The sequence below is a fragment of the Myotis brandtii genome, unplaced genomic scaffold, assembly GCF_000412655.1.
Source record: "Myotis brandtii unplaced genomic scaffold, ASM41265v1 scaffold84, whole genome shotgun sequence".
Lineage (NCBI taxonomy): Eukaryota > Metazoa > Chordata > Mammalia > Chiroptera > Vespertilionidae > Myotis > Myotis brandtii.
Window position 1 is genome coordinate 9,111,169 of NW_005371410.1, and position 6,540 is coordinate 9,117,708.

Sequence of the window (6,540 nt, forward strand, 5' to 3'; positions counted from 1 at the left end):
ATAAGTAGAAAAATTTAATTCATATGAATGGTTACACTTAATTAAGCAAATGCTTGTTCTTAGATTAATTCTCATCAGATAGAGTCCTTTTCCAGAAATGTTGTGACTTCTTGATAATAAAGTTTTGGGACAAAAATACAAAATCCATCTAACAGGATGCTGCCTATTATACTGTTATTGTGTTTGAATTGAGTAATGCTAATATTCTTAGACTCATTTCTGTAACACTTAAACATAAACTACAATTCAAACTCTTCTCTACCAATGAGTGTCTGATGGATAACTGAATCAAACACAATAAGGTCTATTACTACTTAAGGCTTTCTTAAATCTTGGGGATAAGACAGGGTAAAAATAAAGAACTAATATAAAAAAATGATTGATATGGATGTATAGTTTCTATAACAATTGTCATGTAAAGGTATATAAAGAAGTATTTAGTAAAAACTCTAGTACCTCAACCTGTGGGTCGCGACCCCTTTGGGGGTCAAACAACCCTTTCACAGGGGTCGCCTAAGACCCCTAAGACCATCAGAAAACACATATATAATTACATATTGTTTTTGTGATTAATCACTATGCTTTAATTATGTTCAATTTGTAACAATGAAATTGGGGGTCACCACAACATAAGGAACTGTATTAAAGGGTCACGGCATTAGGAAGGTTGAGAACCACTGCTCTAGTCCATAATGTGCTACCTTTGCAACCATACTATAAAAGAATTTCAGAACATACACATTTCCCTCTCATTAATATTAGACAACCATTTTATTTCAAAGTTTTTTATTGTTGACACTATTATAGATGTCCCTCATCCCTGCCCCCCTTTGCCCACCTCTACCCAGTCCCCGCCACCCCTCCACTGGCCTTCACCACTCTGTTGCCTGTGTCCATGGGCTATGCATATATCTTCTTTGGCTACATCTTCTTTTATCCAGTCACTCCTTCCCCCCCTGACCTCCATCAGTCTGTCTCATGTATCCATACCTCTGGTTCTATTTTATTTGTCAGTTTATTTTGTTCATTAGATTCCACATATAAGTCAGATCATATGGTATATGCCTGTCTCTGACTAGCTTATTTCACTTAGCATAATAATCTCCAGATCCATCCATGCTGTTGCAAAGGGTAGGAGTTCCTTCTTTTTTTTTACAGCCATGCACATTTAACTTTAATGTTTAATTTTTAAACATAATATTAATTGAGATAATACTTACATAACAAAATTTATTATTTAATAATATTAAAGCATTCAATTCAGTGATTTTTTTGTATATTTACAAAGTTGTGCAACCATCACTACTATCAAATTCTAGCATATTTTTATCACCCCCAAAAAGTAATCTTATATTAATTAGCAGTCACTCCCATTCTTACCTTCCCCCAGACTACTAGCAAGCACTAATCTATCTATGCCAGTGGTTCTCAACCTTCCTAATGCCGCAACCCTTTAATACAGTTCCTTATGTTGTGGTGACCCCCAATTTCATTGTTACAAATTGAACATAATTAAAGCATAGTGATTAATCACAAAAACAATATGTAATTATATATGTGTTTTCCGATGGTCTTAGGCGACCCCTGTGAAAGGGTCTAATGTAAATATCTGATATGCAGGATGTATTTTCATTGTTACAAATTGAACATAATTAAAGCATAGTGATTAATCACAAAACAGTATGTAATTATATATGTGTTTTCTGATGGTCTTAGGCAACCCCTGTGAAAGGGTCATTCGACCCCCAAAGGGGTCGCGACCCACAAGTTGAGAACCGCTGATCTATGCCAATGGGTTTGCTTATTCTGAATATTTCAAAGCAATGAAATCATACAATACGTGATATGTTATGTCTGGCTTCTTTCACTTAGCATAATGTTTTCAAGATTTATTCATGTTATAGCATGTATTAGTAATTCAGTCCTTTTTATGTCTGAAAATACTTCATTATATGGATATACCACATCATATTTATTCATTCACTGGTAGGTGGACAACAAGGTTATTTTTACATTGTGGCTATTATGAATAATGCTGCTATGATCACTCATGTACAGATATTTGCATAGATGTATGCTTTTATTTTTCTCAAGTATATATCCAGAAATGGAATTGCTGGCTAATATGTTAACTCTGTGGGTTCAAGTTTTTAGAAACTGCCAACTTGTTTTTCATAGCAGTTGCACCATTTTACATTACCACCAGTGATGTATGAGAGTTTCAGTTTATCCACATTATTGCCAACAATTTTTGTTTCCTGTTGTTGTTGTTTTAATTTTTAGCCATCCTAGTGAGTGTGAGGTAGTCAGCTTATTGTTTGACTTTCATTTCCCTGATGATTGAAGATATTGAGCAGCTTTTTATGTGCTTATTGGTCATTTGCATATATTCTTTAAAGAAATGTCTATTCAGAAACTCTGCCCATTTTTAAATCACATTGTTTGTTCTTCTTGTTAAGTTGTAAGACTTCTTTATATATTCTAGACACTAGACCCTATTCAGATACATTATTTGCAAATATTTTTATTCCATTTTGTGGGTCATCTTTTCCCTGACTTAGTAAGCATCCTTCAATGCACACAATTTTTTAAGTTTGATGATGTTCAGTTTATTTTTTTCTTTGGTTACTTATGCTTTTAATGTCATCATGTTTAAGAAACTGTTGCCTAAGGTCACAAAGATTTACAGAGCTATTTCCTTTTAAGAATTTTATAGTTTTAGCCTTTACATTTAAGTCTTACATTTCTTTTGAGTTAATTTTTGTGTACTGTTTGATGTAAGATTCTAAACTCCTCTTTATGCTGGTGGGTATCCAGTTACCCCAGATCCATTTTTAAAAAACTATTCTTTCCTCATTAAATGATCTTAGCACCCTTGTTGAAATCAATTCTATGGATTCCATTCTGGATATTCAGTTATATCCTATTGACCTAATGTCTCTTCTTAGGCTAATACTATACTGTTTTGATTCTCTACCATAGAATGCCTTGAAATTGAAAAATGTGAGTCCTCCAACTTTGTTTTTCTTTTTAAAAGTTGTTTTGGCTATTCTGGGTCCCTGAATTTTTTAGGATCAGTTTGTCCATTTCTGTAAAAAAAAAAAAAAGGAATCTTACCATTTAATAGGGATTGCACTGAATCTGTGGATTTGCAGATTATCTTCAAATATTAAGTCTTACAATTAATGAAGAAGGAATGTCTTTTCATTTATTTAAAGAATTTCAACAATATTTTATTGTTTACAGTGTCCAAGTCTTGGTTAAATTTATTTTTAAACTTGGTTAACTTCTTGGTTAAATTTATTTTAAAATAGTTTTCTTTTTGATGCCTTAGTACAGTGGTTCTCAACCTTGGCTGCACATTAGAATCACCTGGGAATCTTTTTAAAATCCTGATTTCTGGGCCTCATCCTCCGGAAATTCTGTTTCTTTGTTATGGGGTGGGGCCACAACATTAGTAACAAAGAAACAGAATTTCTGGAGGATGAGGCCCAGAAATCAGGATTTTAAAAAAGATTCCCAGGTGATTCTCGTGCAGCCAAAGTTGAGAACCATTGCCTTAGTAAATGAAATTGTTTTCTTGTTTACATTTTAGGATTGCTTGCTGCTGTCATGTAGAAATACAGCTGATCTTTATGTTGATTTTGTATCCTACAAAGTTGCTGACTCATCTACTAGCTATAATAATTATTTTGTGGATTCTTTAGGGTTTTCTATATATAAGATCATGTCATCTGTGAACATAGGATAAATTTTCTATTTTTGCAAAACATGTTATTGGAATTTTGAGAGGGATTGCATTGAGTCTGTAGATCACTTTGAGTAATTTGGACATCATTTGTTAAAAAATATATATATATTTTTATTGATTTCAGAGAGGAAGGGAGAGGGAGAGAGAGTTAGAAACATCAGTGATGAGTGAGAATCATTGATTGGCTGCCTCCTTCTGGGGATCGAGCCCGCAACCCAGGCATGTGATGTGCCCTTCAGAATTGAACCCGGGACTCTTCAGTCTGCAGGCCAACACTCTATCCACTGAGCCAAAACAGCTAGAGCAATGTGGACATCTTAACAGTATTAAGTTTTCAACCCATGAACACTTATTTGTATCTTCTTTAATTTGTTTCAGCAATGTTTTATAGTTTTCAGTGTATAAGTCTTTCATCATCTTGATTAGATTATTCCTAAGTATTTTATTCTTTTCAATGCTATTGTAAATGGAATTATTTTATTAATTTTCTTTTCTGAATGTTCATTGTTAGCGTATACCTATTTCTCAGTTTGGTGAGCTATCATTCTCATGATTTTCTTTCCTTGATTGGGCATGGTTTTATTTAGTTTTTGAACATATTTAAAATAATTATATTTTAAATTTTTGTCTAGTAAGTCCGATACCTGTGCTTCTTTGGGGAGAGTTTCTTTTAAAATTTTGTATGGTGCATAATTTCTTGTTCTATTACATGCCTTTTAATTTTCGTTGAAAAAATTTACATTTTCAATAGTCTGATAGTGCAAATTTGAAAATCATATTCTCCTTCCCCCCTTCACTTTTTGTTGCTTCTTATTGTAGTTGTTATTGTTCATTCATTGGCTTTTCTGAACTATTTTGTACAATCTTTATTCTTTTTTTCCCCTGCAATAAATGTTTTTACTTTTAATTTATCCTAAAGAAACTCACAATCAGGAGGAGGGAAAACAAACACTTTTCAAATTCCATGTTCTAGTTTTAAGATAAAGAATCAAAGTTTGCCACAGAGAACAAGAATCTCTATATGCATTAAAGTTTTTTGGGTTTTTTTTTTTAAGTTTTAAGGATATAGAAGCCCCTTGTGTATACTAGTATTTCACTATTTTTATTATCAGCTTACTTTTTTTTGAATGACCTATACTATGGCCCAGATGTTAACTTTTAACAGGACTCACTAATCACTTCTATATGCTTAGTCACTGGCACAATCCATGTTTCACCTTGGCTTCAACCAAGTCTTATTATTTTGTTGTTTTATTTTTATAGCAGTATTAAATGCTGTCCTATAGAAGTATTTCTCCAAGTTCTACTTGAAGGTCTGTATTAGAGAACAAGCACCAACAGACTCATTGACTACCCACATACTCAGGCTTCTCCAATAATACTTAAACCCCTCTGCCAAGAATGCCTTTTTTATGGCAGGTCTGGCCTGGGGAGATGGTAGCAGTGATCAATGAAGTGGACCTGTCCTCTGACAGTCTGCCTAACAAAGCCAAGGACCTAATGGGCAGTAGACATAAGGGAAGTCGATTATTCTTCCATCTAGCCACTCCCACTGGGTCATCAACTCTCACCTTCTACAGGCAGGTGAACTTAGGGTGTCAAAAGTAGTTCCCATGAGAGCTATCCCAACAATTACCTGCCTTACCAGCCTGTCATTGACCAGGCTCCTCCAGGAAATGATTACTCTGGTAGAATTCTTAAAACACAAGAATTTCCTCTTTGCCTCAGAAGAGTAAGAAAACATGTACAATATAAGTGTAAAGCAATAAATTCTAATCAATGCTGCAAAAGACTGTGTTATTGTAAAATCAATAAGCTCAAACTAACTTTCTGAAAATATTTTTTTAGAATGGGCTAGCTAACATTAAAAAATTTGCCCATGTATGTTCTTAGCTTCCATTCTATTTAAACATTTCTAGAGCAAGTAGTTACTATAATGGGAGAAAAAATAAAAAGATCATATATCTGGACCTAAACCTAAATATGAAAATGGATCCACATAACTGTTTTAAGAAATATGTTTAAAGGGCTTTACCATGCAGAGCTATGGCTTCCAGGAAGGGTTGCAAATCCGTCTCTGCAGATGAGCTGCTTTCTCTGGAAGTACCTGGGAGGGGACACGACCGGCATCCTTGGGGGAGCTCTAGAGTTTCGTGGTGGAGGAACTTTCCCACACAGGAAGTTGATCAAATCTTCTCTACAAATAGTTCTGTGCTTTTTAACCCAAGCCTACGCATCCTTATGGCATCGCTGATAGCCAATCTGAATTCCAATATCAAAACTTCGCTGACGGGTGTCCATGCTTCCTTTGTAGAGGTTGGCGGCGGCGGTGGCTGCGTTTTGGAGGGGCACCCAGAGAGAAAGTCCTTGTGCTGACACACTGGGTCTCTGTAGAGCCGGGCCACTGCGGTGGCCGAGTCCTGGAAGAGACGCCGCAGCTTCTGCGGCTTGTGCTCGGGACCCCGCCGCCTCCTGCAGCTCCTCCTGCTCGGCCTCGGCCAGGCACTGCCGCTTCCACTTAAGAACCAATTATTGGGCCTTGCTCCTGGATCTCGCCCTCACCCTCTTCCTCCCGCTTCTCCATCCTCCTGGCGGCCTAGGCCTCCTGCTCCCACCCCGGGGCCCCGCTGAAGGTCGCAACCACCCCTTGACTCTAATTCCGAGCCGTCTACCGTCCCCCCAGGGCAGCCGCTGCTGACAACCTAGACCTCCCCGCAGCCGTACCAGCCACAATCTTTATTCTTTATCATTTTTGGCCACTGAATTCTCTGTTCCGTTAACCTGGTGAT

The 6,540-nt window shown here is 36.3% G+C and overlaps 1 pseudogene; it reads right to left on the minus strand.

Moving 5' to 3' along the window:
* Positions 1-5,772: 5,772 nt before the first annotated feature.
* On the minus strand, positions 5,773-6,335 carry LOC102256379 (annotated as a pseudogene).
* Between the last annotated feature and the right edge of the window lie 205 nt (positions 6,336-6,540).